The sequence below is a fragment of the Mus musculus genome, chromosome 17, assembly GCF_000001635.26.
Source record: "Mus musculus strain C57BL/6J chromosome 17, GRCm38.p6 C57BL/6J".
In the NCBI taxonomy this organism is placed as follows: domain Eukaryota; kingdom Metazoa; phylum Chordata; class Mammalia; order Rodentia; family Muridae; genus Mus; species Mus musculus.
In genome coordinates, this window is record NC_000083.6 from 85,527,138 (window position 1) to 85,548,463 (window position 21,326).

Consider the following 21,326-nt stretch of genomic DNA (forward strand, 5'->3'; position numbering starts at 1 on the left):
TTGGATTGAGTTTATTGTTTATGTAAATCTCTTAGAATGTGACATAGCAAGATAGCTTCCTATGTTGTGCTGATCCACATTTTAGGCCAACAGCCAAAGTATTTTATCTTTTCCTTCATTATAGTGATCTTCCAATTAGCCGTGGTCTGTAATACCCTGATTTTGGTGGCAGTGGTTTGGACAGGATTGTTTGATAGTTCTGCTCGAGAGGCAAAATAAGGGGCCTTATTATAGAAGTGCAGAGGTTGTGCAGAAACTGAGTTCTGTTGCAAAGTTTGCCGATAAGGGGAAAACCGGCCCTTAAGCGTCCATTCTGTTCTGTATATTAACACTTCTAATCTGCGCTGCTGATAAAACTGCAAGCCATTTGCCTTTGGAGGAATTAGTTCTGCCTCACTTGTGTAACCAGGCGATGGTGATTAACCTTTAAACTGTCCAATATTCCCAGCAGCCTCCTGCTCCAGATTAGAAACTATTTAGTTATGACCAACTAAATTAACAACAGTCCCCCTCTAAAGAATGAGACTCGGAAGGTGGATGCATTTTAAGGTGGAAATGTGTTTTGAATTGGTGATCCATCTCTTCTAAGGTGTTTATTTCCCTGTCCTTAATGGCCAAGCTGCCACACTGGGAAGGGAAAGCTAGGCTGGGGGGGGGGGGTTGGGGGAGAGGGGAGGTAGGTGGCAAGGAAGGGGGACCAGTTGTCCTGGTTAGATTCACAGATGCAAGGTTTCATGGACACAAAGGAAACTTGTCTGGGTTTAAGTTTCCTTGCTTGTTAAAAAAAGATGTTATGAGCAAAAAAGCCCTGGGTTCAATCCCTTGCACACACACACACACACACACACACACACACACACACACACACACAACTTTAGCTCTTCTGCCAGACCCAAGCCAAGCTCACAGCAGGACTAAGCAGTTATTCCTAATGGGAAGATTAAGGAATAAAGTAGCTCCCTCACTCCCCATTTCTTCCCGGAGTTGAATGTCAGAAAAAGAAGCGAACTAACTTTCATGTGCCAGACTTAGGGGTCTGCCCACCGCAGGTGGGTCTACCCAAGTGAGCCGCAGCCGGGTAACAATCTCAGGCCAGCCCTCTCCTATCTGCCCATTTCAAATGTGTCATTTATCAGCGCAAGCATACCCTGAGTGGTGAAGGCCAGGCAATTATGTAATCGTGTCATGCCTTAAATCCCCAAATTGTTGGTCCTCCCTGGATAACACTGAAGACGACAGAGCAGCAATCCTCACCCACCCCCCAACCCCGTCAGTAGCAACCTTTTCTGTTTTACCAGTTTCGTATCAGCTACCTCCTTAAGAACTGCTAATCTAGATACGGCATTAGCAGGATGTCAGTCAAGCCACAGTCCACAGCGAAGCCTTCTTCATATACCAATTTAAATCATTCATGGTCTTTTCTTTGGCATTATTCAAAAGATCATAATAATTTTCTTGTGCCCACAGCACAAAAAAATCAATTATTTCCCCACAAAGACTTGAAAGTACTTAGCGAGTGTGGCAAGAAAAGCTGAGGGTGATATCAAACTGAAATTGCACTCATTACATACAACACAATTAGTTGCCACTAGCCTGGCCGGGCTTTAATTCTGAATGGCATATCTTTATTATTACAGAAACAAGCATGCAAATGGTATTGTTCGGGATTTGCCGAAATCAATAGGATATAGTGCTGTGTGTTTGGTGGCCACTGTCAGTCACGCTGCTGTGGATGGGAGATAATGTGTGTGTTTGAATTAACGAAGGGAGCAGGCAACATCATAAGTGACACCCGAATAAAAGAAATGGGTACATGATATTTGTAATTATTCTACTTGTGTTTTCGTTGTAAATACTTGTGCTTTTTGTTTTTTAATCAAAGGATTAATTGCATTTTAATAAGGCATTATGATTTGCAGAGCTTTAGTTAATTAAAACTTGTAGATTATAATTATGAAGTGATGCTGAGCTTGGTAAAGATCACCCATATGTTTAGAATATGTATAATTTTTCTGTTAAGCAGTGGCAGCCTCCTCCCTCCGCCCTCTTTTCCTTGTTTTTCTCCTCACCAACAGAAGACCATGGATAACTTCTATGAAATATTGGTGAGCTAACAATCCCAGGTAGATTTCTCTAAAGAGTAACTAGTACGCCGTTCAGGCCATCCCCCTTAGAATGACTGTGAAGTAGCATCTTGGGATAACATCCGATGAGCAACTTTCCTATCGACACTTGCCTCTGCTTCATAGTCCTCTTGAGATGCATCCCTGTAGAGGTTTGATGAGATGCGGTGAGGTTTGAGTGCAAACATTGGGGAATTTTAAACCAGGGCAAGGTCACACCAGTGAGCTGTTTCTCAGAGGAGCTGCTAGGACCCAGCCTCATCTGTTGTTGATATCAGGGGCTGATTTGGAAGGGATGGGGTGGAAGAGAGGATGCTGAAAGTCAACGGAGTTTGGGATTCCCCCAATGTTAACATATTAGTAATTCACGGTGGAATCCAGCCCAGAGACATGTACTGCTGTTTCCTGTAGGTGTGCGTTCTGTGAAGGCTGATGGATTAATTGCTAGATAGATGGAATCGAGCTAAGGTAAAACATTATTAAGAAGTTTTAGAATCTTAATATAACATTTTGAAGTTTGCTTTGGGGGGATTTCTTTCATTTGCGTCTCTTGCTTTTTCATTCTCTCCGGGATCGAGCGTTTCAGTTGTCTCCAAGGTAGGACACACTTGCTGAGAGTTTGGCATGCACATCGCTTGTCAAAGCGTGTGAAGTCTGGTGGATGCTCATGGCTGCATCTCATCTGGCCAGTGCTAGGATTGGGTAGATTGACTATAAAGTGCTAGGTGCCTGATACCCTGGGCATCCAGAGGTTAAGGCTTCCTTTCCTCTAAAAATTCTTCAAGAACACTGCGTCCACTCACAAGACAAAGCCAAAAAAAAAAAAAAAAAAAAAAAAAAAGGTAAAAGGTGACATTGGCAGAACAAGGCTCCCACAATTCTCATCCCCCAAACCTGATTTTTCATGATGTCTACAGTTGTTCCCTAAGTAGGATGGGCCAACGTTGATTTAAAATCTAATATTAGGTTTCTCATGGCTTCCTATATTAACTCTGAAAACCTTGAGCTTGAAAAGGTAGTTCATTCAAAGCTTGCTAAAATATTTGCTCAGCCGCACAATGGCGTGTGATGGAAAATAAACTCTTATGGCTTGCTTCATCCTATCAGCCTCGGCCTGCAGCAGAGAAAGAATGCGGGAAGGTCAGTCAATTACGTGTGGTAATCATCGTAAGCATATTATCTGAGACACAGATGTCTTCTATGACCCCACACGACATGGCTATTAACCTCAGAGCAATATAAAAACGGAGTGGGCCTGGGGAGGGGAAGGAGGTAAACCAGACTTCAGTCTGTCTTTGTGTCATGGGCTCAGAGAATAGAGAGTTCTGGACACGAAGACTATTTTTAGGAACTTGACCAACCATGTGACCCTTGATCACCCCTCCTTAATGGAGACCTTACTATGGGGCCTCATCATGTTCATAAGCACTTGCCATCCCTGAAAATGAGGGGAGCCAAATGACCTGGGAGCTATCATAGACACAGTGGGACCTTGCCATTCTGTTCTCTGTACACCAGGAGGAAGAAAGAGGAGAAGGCGATCTGAGTGCTTGGTAAATAAGTTCCGCTTCAGCCCTCAGCATGAGTGGGAACAAAGGACATTGGGTCAGAGGGACCTGACTAGGCTACCCAGGGGACACAAACTCAAAGGAATGGTTCTTATATATTCAATGGCATTGGTCTCCATGGGCAGCCCTGATCCTGTGAAGAGGTTGGCACCGGGCTGGGTAAATGGGGATATTCTATGAAGCCTGTTGATAGATTGCTAACTGCCTGGGATGCATATGCAGTTAGGAAAATGCCTGCCTTGTGAAATACTGGAGCCAGGCTCCGAAGATTCAAAAGTGACTACACGGGGGTCCTGCTCTTGGGGACCTAACCCTTTGTGAGAGGGAAGATAGAGAAAGCCTAAATAGATTTAAAATTATGTCCTAGCTGGAGGAACAGGTTCATGCAAAGGGTGGGTAGAAATGAAGAGAGGACTATGCTAGCCAAGGCACAGGCAATTTCCCTGGGAATGACGCTTGAACTGGAATACATCTGCTGGAAATCACCATCCTTTTAAGAACTCACTGGTGTCAAGACACGGTCCTGGGCACTTCCCTTGGACATTATCTAATTCACACAACAACATTAGACCCATCAGGAGCTTAAGGCTCATAGAATGCAGCTTGCCAGATGTTTCCTGGGCTGGTTAGTAGTAATACAGACTTTAGAATTTGGATCTCGCAGAACCAAACTCTGCTAAAAGGAGGATGTGTTAGTCTGCATAATAAGATAATGGGATCTGGGGTACAAACGCATGGTATAAGGACAGTTGAAGCTAGAGTCATGTAGGTCATATGTGACTAACTAGCATGCATAAGAGGTGGATAGAGCTGGTTGGCCACCGGGGGTGGCTTGATCAGACATGCCTTTGAAGGGCTCCTTTCAGGGTCATTGGGAGATGAGTAGAGGCGTTGAAGATCTGAAACCAGGGCCACTCAAAAACACAGGTGTTTACATTATGATTCATAACAGTAGTAAATTTAGTGTTATGAAGTAGCAAGAAAAGAATCTTATGGTTGGGGATCACCACACCATGAGGGACTGTATTAAAGAGCCATAGCTTTAGGAAGGTTTAAAAGTACTTTGTTGGTTAAATGGGAGGAAAGCAAGGGGAGTCTCTTCCGGAAGCACATCGTCCCACTCGTGATGGACCAACCTCCACCACCTAATTACCTGCCACATGTTCTAATGCCATTACTCTGGACACCAGCTCTCAGCATATCGGTTGGAGAGGGGACATACACAAGTCACACAGACCACCGGTCTTTCTCCGTAACGTGTCATGCTGGGATGTGACGTCTCCAACTGCAGTAACTGCCCTGTGAGCGTGAGCTGTGCAGATTACATCCTCAGCAACAGCCCAAGAGAAAGATGGAGTGACAGGCTCATCGGTGACCCACTCTGCATCTCCTCTGCATCCTGTGTGCTATGTGACCACGCGCCACTTCCTTTAGCCAGCCATTTTATAAAACTGTGGTAAAATGGATATAATATGAAATTTACCATCTTAACCATTCCAGCATTTACAGAGCCCTCAATACTTTCAATATTGTGACACAACTATCACCATCATCCCTCTTCAGGAGCTTAGTGCTTCAGAACCGTAACTTTCTTCTCCATAAACAGTAACTCAGCACCTTTCTCCTGGCCCTTGGCAACCATTATTGAATCTTTTGAAAGATTTATTTTATCTTATTCATATGAGTGTTTAGCCTGCATGTATGTACCACTTGCATTCCTGGTACACGAAGAAGCCAAAAGAGGGTGTCGGATCCCCTAGAACTGGAGTTCCATATGGTTGTAAGCTACCACATGCATGCTGGGAACTGAACCTTGGTTCTTCTGCAAGAGGAGTCAGTGGTCTTAACTTCTGAGCCATCCATCTCTCCAGCCCCCATTCTGATTATGCATTTGAATATTTTCAGTACCTCAAAAATAAGGAGTTTGTCCCTTATTTTTGAATTGCCTCATTTATTTAGCACGATTTTTTTTTAAATAGAGACTTATTTATTGTGCATACACATGTATGCCTGCATGAGTTTATGTCCACCACATGCTTGCAGACCCCTGAGGTGGTCGGGGGCTTCAGATCCACTGGACCTGAAGTTATAGACAACGGCGAGTCACCTGATGTGAGTGCTGGGAATTGAACCTGGGTCCCCTGCAAAAGCAGTAAGTGTTTTTAACTACTGAGCCATCTTTCTAGCCCTTAGCATATCTTTAAGGTTTTCCCATGCTGTATGTCTAAGGCTTCTGAAATGTGCCTTTGAAGGTGCCCCGGTCCTAAGGGCACCAAAGCTGGGTTTAAATTCTGTCTTGTCATTGGCTGCCAAGTGTTATGGTCAAGGGCATGAACTTAGTGCCACCATCCCTAGGTGTAAGTGCTTGCTCTGCCACTTAGGTTCTGGGTGATCAGAAATCAGCTGCTTGCTTCTCTCTGCCTCAGTTTTCCTAACTATAAGGGATAGCTGCGTTGGATTGCTGAAGACCAAAGAGAGTTATTCCAGATAAGTATATGCATATTGCTGCAGAGGGTGTCTGGCAAACAGTAATTCTTTTGTTCATAACTATTATTGTCATAATTATTCATGAACAGGTGTTTTTTATGGCTTTTCTCAAAAGCTACATGTGACCTTTTCCTATCAACAGCAGCCATCATAGGGGCTTTGGAATGGCTACCAGTGCCTCACTGTTGCTGCCTCAGATAGAAGATCCTGGGTCCCCTCACGCTCCAGAAGACTCTGAGCCCACTGCTGTCGTCACAGTGAATCTGGGATAAGACTGAAGCTTGGAAAGGTGGGAAGTGGGGACCGGAGTCAGATGGAGAGAAGTGGCGGCGGTGGTGGTAGTGGTGGCGGTGGTGACGGCGGTGTTGTTGTTGGCGGTGGTGGTGGTGGTGGTGTATGAGTGCGCGTGTGTGTACCCCATTCGGAATGTGACTTAATTTCTCTGCTTTCATCAAGAGAGTAAGAAAAATATCTGCTCCTCTTCTGTCATGAGTATTTGTCAAGAACAAAAGAACGACTACATTAGAAACTGCTTGGAAGAACACTGTGGCTCGTGCTTGCAATCCCAACACTCAGGAAACTGAGGCAGGAGGATCACCATGAATCCCAGGCCAGTCCTGGCTGCAACGAGTTTCAAAAAGTAAAACAAAACAAAGCACAGCACAGCACAGCACAACAAACACAGCCTGCCTGGGAAAGCGCTGTCTTCATGCAGGACAGAGCTGGCTGGCTTCTTCAAGGCAGCATTTGGACCCACCCACCTCTTAGTACATGGAAATGACACTCTGGGTATAAAGACAGTGCCTTGGAAATGCTACATTTAGCTGAGAAGAACATCGAGCACAGAGGGGCGTCCCTGGGGACCGATTCTCCAGTGTTGGCTTCGCAGACCCTCCTATCAGCAGGGTAGGAACAGGAGTGCCAGGTGGACTGAAGTCCTCAGATACCCTGGCTGGACAGAAAGGAAAATAGACTCAGGGTTTTATTTGTGTGTGTGTGGGGGGGGGGGTGGCGGGGGGGAGTGTGCCACAGGACACAGGGAGGCTGCCTGGTAAACTGGATATCTGGTGGAAGAACGAGGGGGAGATTAAAGATTAAAAATGTAATAGAAGATTTGCTTATAGTTCTTGGAACGGTAATTAAATTTATTTATAGTTATGGAAACTTTGGGGAAGGGTGGAAAAGCAATTTAAATGCAGACTTTTCACAGGGTAACTGCAAATGGCTTGCTTTAACAGCTCCACGGAAGGTTAACAGACAGGCAGCAAGGTCGGAGCGAAGTGCATATGATAAGTGGCAAGTGTGAGCGGCAAATCATGTATTTAAAATTACTCCGAGCTTTATCAAATGTTTCCTCTTGAAAATAAACTATCCTGGAAGGAAAGGTTAGCGGAGGAAAGAGTATTACTTGAGTGTTCCCGTGGTGGGATGCAAGAGGAGGGGGGTTCTGTAATGGAGGAGAAGTGGCAATAAATATAAATAGGTGGGGGTGTTATTAACGGTGAAGACGCAAATCCGTCCGTGTCCCTCTCGCTCCTACTCCTCCCTGTCATTCCTAGTCAAGGCAAGCCCAGTCAACCCGGTGCATGGACAGAGGAGGAAGGACCGACAGCTAGAGCCTCCTTCCACGGCTGGGGCTTCCCACACCAGCGCCGGTCAGTAAGAGGAATGGGTAGAATTCTCTGGAATCTCCAGCTACCCCCTCCTTCCCTGTCTTGCTTTGTCTGAAGCTATGACAGAAGTGACTGACCAGCAGTAGTTCACTTAGCCTGTTCGGAGACATCTAAGACAGAGGTGCTGCAGCCGGTGAACGGCTTCTTGTGGGTAACGATGCGATGAAATACAGCACAGGAAAGAGCACACTCAGGGCAGAGAGCTCGCTGAAGCCATTCCTCTGATAACTAGCCCACTCCCAAGATAACGGCAGTAATCCCGCCCCACTATACCAGCACAGTAGCAATTAAATTTCAACATGAGTTTGGAGGTGATGTGTAAATCCTGGCTCTAGTCTCAATCTTTCCTCAAGATTCCCTAAGACCCTCGCTGAGGAAAAGGGAGACATGAACAGCTGAACAAGGCAGGGATGTAGCTCCAAGCAAGCCTAGCCAAGAGCAGAAACCATGGGTGCTTAACTAAGGCCATGGACTTGCCATCATCCTTTTCCAATAGCTCTTATATTGTCCGTATTATTGAATCAAAACCTTAAGTGACTAGATAGAACAGTGCAGATTGTCTCATTAAAGTAGAGCAAATCACAGTTGACCGTTTAAAGTCTCTAATAACATTGCTCAAAAGAACTACTCCATACAATGGGGCAGAAAATAAATGAACAGCACTAGAACGTTATGTGATGTTTTTTCTCACTAGGCAGGGGAAATAAAAGAGAATCAACTGAAAAAGTACTATAGCAGTAGGAACACAGTGGAGTATAAAATAACGTGAAGAAATGGGCTGTGTAGCTCAGTGGTAGAGTGCTTATCTAGCAAGTTCAAGGTCCTGGGTTTAATCCCTTGGTGGGTAAAAGAAAAAAAAAAAAACTCAATAAAATATTCATGAAAAACAACACACACATACAGAAAGGAGGGAGGGAGGGGGAGAGGGAGGGAGAGAGGGAGGGAGAGAGGGAGAGAGAGAGAGAGAGAGAGAGAGAGAGAGGGAGGGAGGGAGGGAGGGAGGGAGGGAGGGAGGGAGGGAGGGAGGGAGGGAGGGAGGGAGGGAGGAGGAGGAGGAGGAGGAGGAGGAGGGGAAGAGACAGAATGCACCATATTCTTCATATTCTTTGTTTGCCCAGCAGGATTTAAATCCAGAGATGTGGACATGCTAAGCCATCACTGCCACTGAGCTGAGTCCTAAAGCCGAAGAAACCGTACTTTTATAGAGAAATATTTGATATGAACAGATGTTAATTTTTTCTTTATTAATTCATTTATTCGTCTTACATCTGGATGGTAACCCCCTCCCTCCTCTCTTCTGACTCTCATCCTCACAAATCCCTCCCCTCATTATGTCTTTCCTTTTTCTTCAAAGAAGGGGGACTCTCCCATGGGTACAAACCCACCCTGGTACATCAAGTCTCGACAGGACCAAGCGCATCCTCTCTCACTGAGGCCTGACAAGGCAGTACAGATAGGGAAAGGGATCCAAAGTCAGGCAACAGAGTCAGAAACAGCCCCCTCCAATTATTAGGGGACCTACATGAAGACTATGTCACACATCTGCTACAAATGTGTAGGGTGCCTATATCCAGGCCCGCATATTCTTTGATTGGTGGTCCAGTCTCTGTGAGCCCCCATGGGCCCAGGTTAGTTGGCTCTGTGGTTTTCTTGTGGTGTCCTTGACCCCTCTGGCTTCCTCAGTCCTTCTCCTTCACTCTTCCACAAGACTCCCTGAGCTCTGCCTAAAGTTTGGCTGTAGGTCTCTGCATCTGCCTCCATCAGCTGTTAGATGAAGCCTCTCAGAAGACAGTTATGCTAGGCTTCTGTCTGCAAGCATAGCAGAGTAACATTAGTAGTGTCGGGGGTTGGCTCTCTCTCTCATGGGGTGGGTCTCAAGTTGGGCCAGTCATTAGTTAACCATTCCCTCAGGCCTTGCTCCATCTTTGTCCCTGTATCTCTTGTAGATCGGACACATTTTAGGTTGAAGGTTTTGTGGGTGGGTTGGGGTCCCTCTCACTCCACTGGAAGTCCCACCTGGTTACAGGAGGTGGCCACTTGGTCTCCATATCCCCAGTTACTAGGAGTCTCAGCTAGGTTCACTCCCATAAACTCCAGGAGCCTCCCCCATCCCAGGTCTCCAGCTTGTCTCAGAGATGCACCCCCATCAATTTCTCTTCTCTCTCCCATCCATTTCCTGCCCTCCCCCCCCAGGTGGTCTTCGTCCACGCTCCCCTCCTCACTCCCTCTCCCGTCCAGTTCCCCCTCTCCATCCACCTCCTATGTCTATTTTATTTCCCCTTTGGAGTGAGATTTAAGCATCCTCCCTTGGACTCTCCTTGTTACTTAGCTTTGTTGGGTCTGTGGATTGTGGCATGGTTAATCCTGTACCTTGTGGCTAATTAATATCTACTTATAGGTGAGTACATATCATGTGTGACTTCCTGGGCTTGGTCACCTCACTCATGGGGATATTTTCTAGTTCCATCCATTTGCTTGCAAATTTCATGATTGTTTTTAATAGCTGAGTAGTATTCCACTGTGTCAATGAACCACATTTTCTTTATCCATTCTTCACTTGAGGGATAGCTGGGTTGTTTGTAGTTTCTGCTGTTATGAGTAAAGTTGCTATGAGCATAGTTGAGCAAGTGTCCTTGTGGTATGGTGGGACATCTTTTGGGTTTATGCCCAGAAGCAGTATAGCTGAGTCTTGAGGTAGAACTATTCCCAATTTTCTGAGAAGCTGCCGAATTGATTTCCAAAGTGGCAGTACAAGTCTGCATTCCCACCAGCAATGGAGGAGTGTGCCCCTTGCTCATGTTCTTGCCAGCATATGTCACTTAAGTTTTTAATCTTAGTCATTCTGACTGGTGTAAGATGGAACCTTAGAGTTGTTTTGATTTGCATTTCCCTGATGAGTAAGGACAATGAACATTTCTCTAAATGTTTCTCAAACATTTAGAGATTCCTCAGTTTAGTTCTGTACCCCATTTTTTATTTGGGTTATTTGGTTTGTTGGTGAACTAATTTCTGAGTTCTTTATTTTGGATGTTCGTCCTCTCCCAGATGTAGGGTTAGTGAAGATCTTTTCCCATTCTGTAGGCTGCCATTTTGATCTAATGATGGTGTCCTTTGCCTTACAGAAGCACTTCAGTTTCATGAGGTCCTACTTATTAATTTTTTATCTTAGTGCCTGAGATATTGGTGTTCTGTTCAGAAAGTTGTCTCTTGTGCCAATGTGTTCAAGGCAGTTCCCACTTTCTGTTCTATTAGATTTAGACAAGATTTGTCCTCTTTTATGTTAAGGTCCTTGATCCACTTGGACTTGAGTTTTGTACAGCATGATAACTATGGATCTATTTGCATTCTTCTACATGTAGACATCTAGTTAGTCTAGCACCATTTGTTGAAGATGCTTTCTTTTTTTTCCATTGTATGGTTTTGGCTTTTTTGTTAAAAATCAAGTATCTGTAGGTGTGTGAGATTATTTCTGGGTTTTGATTCTATTCCATTATCAGTTTTTGTGGCAATACCATGTGATTTTTATTGCAATTGCTCTGTAGTACAGCTTGAAATTAGGAATGGTGATACCTCCAGAAGTTCTTTTATTGTTCAGGATCATTTTAGTTATTCTGGGTTTTTGATTTTCCATATGAGGTTGAGAATTATTCTTTTAAGGTCTATAAAGAATTGTGTTGGAATTTTGGTAGGAATTGCATTGAATCTACAGATTGCTTTTTGATATGATGACTGTTTTTACTGTGTTAATCCTACTGATCAATCCATGAGCATGGGAGATATTTCCAACTTCTAATAATTTTCTTTTTCTGAGTCTTAAAAGTTCTTGTCATAGAGGACTTTCGCTTTCTTGATTAGAGCTACACCAAGATAATTTATATTATTTGTGGTGATTGTGAAGGGTGTCGTTTCCTTAATTTCTTTCTCAGCCCATTTATCATTTGTATAAAGAAGGGCTACTAATTTTTTTGTGTTAATTTTGTATCCAGTCACTTTATTGAAGGTGTTTATCAGCTCTAGGAGTTCTCTGGTAGAATTTTGGGGTTAATTTATAGATTCTACCCTATCATCTGCAAATAGCAATACTTTGACTTCTTCCTTTCCAATTTGTATTCTCTTGATCTTCTTTAGCTGTCTTACTGCTGTAGCTAGAACTTCAAGTACTATGTTGAATAGATACAGAGAGTGGGCAGCATTGTCTTTTCTCTGATTTTAGTGGAAATGATTTAAGTTTCCCTCCATATAATTTGATGCTGGCTATTGGCTTGCTCTTTTACTATGTTTGGGTATGAACTTTGTATCCCTGATCTTTCCAAGACTTTTAACATGAAGGGGTGTTGGATCTTTGTCAAAAGCTTTTTCAGCAGCTAATGAGTTGATCATGTGATTTTTTCCAGTTTGTTTATATGGTGGATTTTGTTGATGGATTTTCGTAAGCTGAACCATCCCTGCATCCCTGAGGTAAAGCTTACTTGATCATGGTGAATGATGTTTTTTATGTGTTCTTGGATTCAGTTTGCAAGAATGTATTGAGTATTTTTCAATCAATGTTCATAAGGAAAAATAGTCTAAAATTCTCTTTCTTGTTGAGTTTTTTTGTGTGGTTTAGGTATCAGGGTGACTGTGGCCTCATAGAATGAGTTTTGCAATGTCCCTTCTGTTTCCATTTCATGGAATAGTTTGAGGAGTATTGGCATTAGATCTTCTTTGAAAGTCTGGCAAGATTCTAAACTAAAACCACCTGGCTCTGGGCTTTGTTGTTGTTGTTGTTGTTGTGAGAGTTTTAAGGAATGTCTCTGTTTCCTTAGGGGTTATAGGTCTATTTACATTGTTTACCAGATCTTAATTTAGCTCTGGCAGTTGGTATCTATCAATAAAATTGTCCATTTCATTTAGTCTTTCCAAAAGGCTTTTGAAATAAGACCTAAAGATTCTTTGAACTTCTTCAGTGTCGATTGTTAAATCCCCTTTCCAGCTCTGGTTTGTTGGTTTGAATACTGTCTTTCTACCCTTTACTTAATTTGCCTAGAGTTTGTCCATCTTGTTGAATTTGACAAAGAACCAGCTTTTGGTTTCATTGATTCTTTGTATTGTTCTCTTTGTTTCTAATTTATTCAGTCCTGAACTTGATTTTTTTTCCCTGCTGTTTACTCCTCTTGGGTGTGTTTGCTTCTTTTTGTTCTAGAAATTTCAGGTGGGCTTTTAAGTTGCTAGTATGAGATCTCTCCAATTTCTTTATGAGGACATGTAATGCTGTGAACTTTCCTCTTAGCACTGCTTTCATTGTGTTCCATAAGTTTGGGTATGTTGTGTCTTCATGTTCATTGAATTCTACAAAGTCTTTAATTTCTTCCTTGACCCATTGGTCATTCAGTAGAGAATTGTTCAGTTTCCATGGGTTTGTAGGCTTTCTGTTGTTTCTTTTGTTGTTGAATTCCAGCTTTAATTCATGGTAGTCTGATAAGATACATGAGGTTATTTCAAGTTTTTTGTATCCGTTGAGGCTTGTGTTGTGACCAATTATATAGTTAATTTTGGAGAAGGTTCTGTGAGGTACTGAGAAGAAGGTATGTGCTTTTGTGTTTGGGTGAAAAGTTCTATAGATAGCCATTAGGTCCATTTGATTCATAACCTCTGTTAGTTCCATTATTTTACTGTTTAGTTTCTGTCTCCATGACCTATTTATTGGTGAGAGCAGGGTGTTGAAGTCTCCCACTCTTAATTTAAGCTTTAGTAATGTTTCTTTAATAAATGTGGTTTCCCTTGAATTTGGGGCATAGATGCTCAGAAGTGAGATGGCATCTTGGTAGACTTTTCTTTTGATAAGTATAAAGAGTCCTTCCTCATCTATTTTGAATATGTTTGCTTGAAAGCATATTTTATTAGATATTAGAATGGCTACTCTAGCTTGCTTTTCTGGTCTTTTTCTTGGAAAATCTTTTCTAGTCCCTTACTCTGAGATAATGCCTATGTTTGCTGCTGAGGTGTGTTTCTTGTGTGCAGCAGAATAATGGATCCTGTTTGTTTGCTTGTTTGTTTTTATCTGGTTTGGGAAGGAACCACTTCTCTTTTTAAAAAAAAATATTTCAGAAAGGAGGGCAAACATAGGAGCTTAGAAGGAATTGGAGCCAGACTCCGAGGTCCCACCCAGACAGGAGGAGGTTGCTTTGGGAAGGGCTCCAAGGGGGAGGCACTTTAGGACACTTTGGCTGGGCCCTGGCTTCCATGAGGGACAGCCCTGTGTTGGGAGGAACTGTGGGAGGCTTCATCTTGAGGCTACTATGCGCTCGAGTTGCTGTCAAGAGTCTCAGCCTCAGGGAACCTCCCTGAGCCAGGGTCAGCTTAGCTCTGCCTAGGAGGATGTGGGCAACTAAGCTCCTTGAGTGCCCTGATGGAGCACAGGGCATGGACACAGGCTGTAGGCTGCTGAGTAAGCTTGCCACAGGTACAGGCTTTATAGGGAATGTCCTCAGCAAAGCCCTGGTCCTCAGCCAGGCCTATCCCAACACTGTTTACTGAAGGAGCTCATGAATCAGCCAACTCAAGAATCCCTTCCTGGTGTTTATGTTTGTACTTTTCCCATTTGTGTGTTCCAGGGGGCAAAGTCCACAGGAACCAAGCTGCAGGAAGGTGGTGGGACTACTTCTTCACAATCTGGATGACATCCTCAAGCTCTATAGTGTGAGTCAGGCCTACCTGCTGTGGGCTGTACTTGTTGCTGGTACCTCACACCAAGGTGTACTTAAACTGGCTGGTGAGTGACCAATGGATGTGGTGGCACATGTGTTCAACAGGGGCAGGCCCCTTTCTGGAGAATGATGGCATCTGTGAAGTCGGGTCTCTGCCCTCTCTTCTTGGTGTAAATGCAGGTGATGGCCAGGTACTCCCAAGGCATCTCCAGCAGGTAGTCCAGGTTCAGCTTCATACCACAACTGATAACTACACTGTTGGGCTTTCGAGCTAAATGGTCTACTTCTTCCATGGAGAGCTGGTCAATTTTGTTATATACATAGAGGCAGGGCATGTACACCTGGTTGCCCACAATCACATTGATGAAGTAATCTGGAGAGCAATCTTCTTGGAAGAGTACCTCCGCGTTGAAGATCTTGTATTCATGTAGGATGAGCATTGTGTCAGTGTGACCATTGAGTTAAAGGAGACGTCACCACCTTTCTTGGGCTTGAAACAGATGTTGGGCTTATGCTTGTTCAGGCAAATACCCACAGACTCCATCCAGCTCCGTCTCCAGCAGAGAGCTCTGCACATCTCCCTTGGTAGCATCCAGCATCATGACAACATCCGCTGTGCATGCTACAGCAATCACCTGCCGGCCACAGCCTCACCCTTGTGTTGCTCTTTCAATGATTCCAGGAAGGTTCAAGAGATGGATGTTGGCACTTTTGTATTCAATGGCCCCAGGGATGCACATTAGGGTGGTAAACTCATAGGATGCAGCTTCGCTGGCTGTAGCAGTCATCAGACTCAAGAAAGTGGACTTTCCCACGGAGGGAAAGCCAATCAGTGCCACACGGGCATCACTGGACTTCATGACATCAAAGCCCTCTCCTTTAGGTGACATTGACTTGGATAGTTCCAGGAGGTGGGCCCGATACTTGGCCAGTTTTGCTTTCAGCAGGCCCAGGTGGTACTCAGTGGCCTTGTTCTTCTGCGTCTGAGCGATCTTCTTCTCAATCTCCGAGATTTTCTCCAAGATCCCCATAGTTGCAGCTCTGGCAGAGATTCATACTGCCTATATCTTACAGCACGGGAAACTCACGTCTGATGCTGGAGGCAAAGCAATCAGAACCAGCTGGATCCTGTTTTTACATCTAATCTGTTAGCTTATGCCTTTTTATTAGGGAATTGAGTCCATTGATGTTGAGAAATATTAATACTAGCGATTGTTAGTTCCCTTTATGTTGTTGTTGTTGTTGGTGGTGGTGGTGGTGGTGGGGGTGTGTGTGTGTGTGTGTGTGTGTGTGTGTGTGTGTGCATGCATGTTGTGCTTCCCTCCCTTCGGTTTGCTGGTGTGGGGTTATTTCCCGTGTTTTCTTAGTTACAGCTAGCCTCCTTGGGTTGGAATTTTCCTTCTAGTATCTTCTATCGGGCTGTATTTGAGGATAGATATTGTTTAAATTTGGTTTTGTCATGGAATATCTTTTGTTTTCTCTGTCTCTGGTGATTGAGAGTTAATTCTGGCGATTGAAAGGTAATCTGGGTATAGTTGTCTGAGCTGTTATCTGTGGCCTCTTAGAGTCTACAAGACATCTGTCCAGGCCCTTCTGGTTTTTAGAGTCTCTATTGAGAAGTTGGGTGTAATTCTGATAGGTCAGCCTTTACATGTTACTTGGCTTTTTTCCCTTGCAGCTTTTAATATTTTCTTTGTTCTGTACATTTAGTGTTTTGATTATTATATGGCAAAAGGATTTTCTTTTTTGGTCCAGTCTATTTGCTGTTTTCTAAGCTTCTTGTATATTTATATGCACCTCTTTCTTTAGGCTGGGGAAATTTTCTATGATTTTGTGGAAAATATTTTCTAATCCTTGAAGCCGGGACTCTTCCCCTTTTTCTATTTATTCCTCTTCTTCTCAGGCTGATCTTTTCATAGTGTCCCAGATTTCTTGGATGTTTTGTGTCGAGGACTTTTTTAGATTTAGCATTTTCTTTGACAGATGTATTGATTTCTTCGATTATCTCTTTTACACCTGAGATTCTCTCTTTCATTTCCTGCCTTCCGTTGGTGATGCTCGTATCTGTTGTTCCTGTTCTCTACACTAGGTTTTCCATCTCCAGGATTCCCTCAGTTTGTGTTTTCTTTATTGCTTCTATTTCCATTTTCAGTGCTTGAATAGTTATATTCATTTTTGTCACCTGTTTGAGTATATTTTCCTGTATTTTCGAATACATGTTTTGTATTCATTATCAAAAGAATAAATCTTTGTATATAATATCAAAATACTGTACTTTGAATAAATCTTTAAGGGATTTACTCACTCCCTCTTTAAAGGCCTCTGTTGACTTTATGAGATTGGATCATCTTCTTGTGCTTGAAGTGTGTTAGGATATCCAGGGCTTGCTGTAGCAGGATAGCTGGACTTTAGTAGAGTCATATTTTCTGGGTGCTTGTTGATGGTATTCTTAGCCATTGGTTGGCCCTGGTGTTGACTGGATGTTCCTGATGCCAGCAGGACTCCTGGGGGAGGCAGGCAGAGTCATGGGCCTGACAATGGCTCTCAAGGAACAGCATGCTGCTCACCTCTGGGGTCTGTGCCCCAGGTGGACCAAGTGGGCAGGAGATCGGTGGGGGAGGAGGAGTCTAAGCTGGATATTCCTGGGGCTCCAGCAGGTCTCCTCCAAAAGAGGAAACTGAGTCAGAAGATGGAGGTCAGGAGACAGGTCACCTCTGTTGGCTGTGCCTCAGGTGGACCTGGATGTAGTGTTAATATTTCTTAATAAAATCTGAGCATCCCAATAAAATCATTTGGGCAGAGGGGAGAGTCACTTGCCCTCAGATTTTACAGATAAGAGCAGCTCGTGCTCCTAATGAAAGACGCTTCTTTTTGCAGCACGAGGATTCTGTCACAGAAAGCCAAATGTGATTAAAATGCAGATAACAAGTGACTACGGAGTGCCCAGCCAAGTGCACTACACACAATTCCTGCACAAAAGCCTCCGAGAACATCCAGGAAGAGAAGGCAGAAAGATTATGAGAGCCAAAGGACAAGGAAGGCTGCTGTCAGATTGTGCCTTTCTGCTATGACAGGGAAGGAAGATTCACTCATGGAGTTCCAACAAGATGACTGCCTAAAGGAGAACTGGACAACTCCAGCACCAGTTGACATTTCAACCTAGCTGGGGAAACCTCATGGGACTTCACCCTTTGATGAAGAGCTATAAGCAGTAAGTAACTGCTAAGAGAGAGAGAGAATTTGCCTCAGGGATGAGTCACATAATTGGTTATTGAATACTAAGTTGTCTGCCCAAAAATATACACATACAAGCAGCACCGAATGGATGCAGGAGGGTAGATTTATAAGGTTATTCGTATGTGTGTGTGACAATAATTTTTTTAAAAAAGAAGACACAAATTTGAGAGACAGTATGAGGGAGGAAGAAAATGGGAGGGTAAAAGAGAGGAGAGGGAGGGGAAATGATGTAATTATAATTTAATTTAATTTAATTTAATTTAAGAAATAGCCAGAAAATAATATATGATAGCAAACTAAATCAGCTAAGTATTAAAAGACATTATAAAGCCACAAAAATAATACAGTCTAATGCTGGGACATGAATAAATGTGTTTGTACAAGTATGTATATGCATAATTTTGGAAGCATGCTTGTAATAACAAAAGTAGAAGACTACCCAAATGGTTCCTCTGTGATAATCAGCTGCATGTGTTATAGGTTTTGCATGTGGCACTATGGAACAATCTTTGAGATCTATTTGTTAGTGAAAAAAGGAACATGTCCTAAATCGACAACACAGGTACAGACAATACAGTCTCATGTGCTTTAGACCACACAAAAGTCAACTTTTTTTGGCTTGGAGTTACATTTAGAGGAGATAAAACTGAAAAGAAAAGCAAGAAAACAGAAATCACAAAATCGCCCTCCTGTCTGGTGGTGGGGAGCAGACAGTGGGTGGTTTAGGGGTGCTAGCATGGTGCTAGTTAGATGCATCCCCATAGGAGTATACTTCATAATAATTAACTGGTTAAGCGAGTTTGCATCACTGTGACAAAATACCAGGCACATAAAAGAAGGGTCTATTTTGGCTTACACTTTAGGGAGGTCTCTGTGTTGTGGAAGGGCATAATGTGGCAGGGGTGGCTTAGGTTGGGGCAGGACACAGACCTGGACTCAGAGTGCTCAGACCTGGACCAGAAGTCTCTGTAACTTTCAAAGTTCCACCCTTAGTGACTTACTTACCAGGCCCTACCATCTTCAAAGTGATACCATAAGCTGGAGCCAAGCACTAGGGCACCAGCTTGTGGGAGGCTGTTTTGGATTTAAACCCTAACTGTAACCTTTGCACATAACTTGTTTTGTGATATTTTCTCTGATAATTTTTTCCCACAAAGGATAGATGTGTTTGACTGGCAACCAAAATACATATTGCTGATCCTCAAACACTCAAGTAGCTCACAAAGGACTGGCACAAACTGGGGAGGGGGGGGAAGGTTTGGGGGGGGGGGACCGGGCCGCTTGGAAACTGCGATCCCCTTACAGAAAGTAGGAAGGCCTGCTTTATCCATTAGTGCCATTTCTAGGCATCTATTGCCTTTTAAAAAGTTACATTGAATAAGCTAAAATGATGATCATGATATAGGTAAGTTTACATTTTTAAAACATTTTTTAATTAGGTATTTTCCTCATTTACATTTCTAATGCTATCCAAAAAGTCCCCAATACACCTCCCCCCCCCCCACTCCCCTACCCACCCACTCCCACTTTTTGGCCCTGGCGTTCCCCTGTACTGGGGCATATAAAGTTTGCAAGTCCAATGGGTCTCTCTTTCCAGTGATGGCTGACTAGGCCATCTTTTGATACATATGCAGCTAGAGTCAAGAGCTCCGGGGTACTGGTTAGTTCATAATGTTGTTCCACCTATAGGGTTGCAGATCCCTTTAGCTCCTTGGGTACTTTCTCTAGCTCCTCCATTGGGGGGGGGGGGGCTGTGATCCATCCAATAGCTGACTGTGAGCATCCACTTCTGTGTTTGCTAGGCCCCGGCATTGTCTCACAAAAGACAGCTATATCTGGGTCCTTTCAGCAAAATCTTGCTAGTGTATGCAATGGTGTCAGCGTTTGGAAGCTGATTATGGGATGGATCCCTGGATATGGCAGTCTTTAGATGGTCCATCCTTTCTTCACAGCTCCAAACTTTATCTCTGTAACTCTTTCCATGGGTGTTTTGTTCCCAATTCTAAGAAGGGGCACAGTGTCCACACTTTGGTCTTCAAGTTTACATTTTTTCTAAGTGGACTTTTATACAAAGGACACAAAGTGGGATGCACCCAAGTCAATGGGAATAGCTAAAAGTGGTTACTCTAAGGTCTTGGCCCTTGTAGGGAACAGAGTCTATGTTACAATGTTTCACAGAATATAGTTATTTGCAGTATAGTAAATGATGCCGAGAACCATTGTCGAGGGGGTGGGGGGAGACAGTAAGTAGAGCTTCAGAATCAGTTCCCAAAGCAGCCAATGTAACTTCTGCCTTCTATGTGGATCTGGAGCCATCATAATCAGGAAGCTAATCATGGCGAGGACTGAAAAATAGATGGATGTTGGGTACCACAGCCAGGTACTACACCCAGGGATGTAGGGTACCACAGCCAGGTACCACAGCTGGGGGATGTCGGGTACCACAACCAGAGAATGTAGGGTACCACAGCCAGGTACCACAGCTGGGGATATCAGGTACCCCCGCTGGGGGACGAGTCCCTGGGTCTCTGCTGTTCTTGCTACAGGAGTCATACCCTCCCACAAGTGTGCTAACCTACAAACACACTCCAGGTATGGCCCCAGTCTCAGTCCACTTCCCAGATATCAAACAAAGATATCTCATTGGAAGGGACAAATCATGTCTGGAAGCCTTGATGCAAATGAATCTGAAAACGCATCCAATATATGCAAGTTGGCACCATCAGTGCATATAGAAATGTTATCCTGTCTAATAGAATTTGAAACTGCACATAAGCACAGGTGTTTGTGTGTGTGTGTGTGTGTGTGTGTGTGTGTGTGTGTGTGAGCACAGGTATATGTGTACATGTGCATGTGTGTGTATGTGTGTATGTGTGAGCATGGGCATGTGTGTGTGTGTGTGTGTGTGTGTGTGTGTGAGAGAGAGAGAGAGAGAGAGGGAGAGAGAGAGAGAGAGAGAGATGGAGGGAGAGAATTGGTGTGTGTGCATAAGCACAAGTGTGTGTGTGTGTGTGTGTGTGTGTGTGTGCATGTGTGTGAGCACAGGTGTATGTGTACATGTGCATGTGTGAGCATGGGCATGTGTGTGTGTGTATGTGTGAGCATGGGCATGTGTATGTGTGTATGTGTGAGAATGGGTATGACAGGTGTATGTGTACATGTGCATGTGTGAGCATGGGCGTGTGTGTGTGTGTGTGAGAGAGAGCACACACATTACAGGCATGGAGGTCACAGGACAGTCTCAGTCCTTGTTCCTCATCTTCCACATTGCTTGAGTCAGGAGCCTTTCTTGTTCGCAGTCATGCATACCAAGCTAGTTGGCCCGGAAGCTTCAGGGGCATCCCCTGACTCTACCTCTAAGGATGAGTACTGTCTCATCTGACATCCATGTGGGTCCTGGGGACCTGAACTCCAGTTTGCATGACAAGTACATTACCTACTGAGCGCTATGCCCTACCCCTAGCATCACATTCTGCAGTCTTTTTAAAATCAACAACACGGTAAGAGGCTTTAGTGGGACTGGGGTGATAGCACAGCAGCTAAGAGCACTTG

At 43.9% G+C, this 21,326-nt stretch overlaps 1 pseudogene; it reads right to left on the reverse strand.

Annotated features, from left to right (window-relative positions):
* Window positions 1-14,290: 14,290 nt before the first annotated feature.
* Gm5231 (predicted gene 5231) lies at window positions 14,291-15,657 on the reverse strand (annotated as a pseudogene).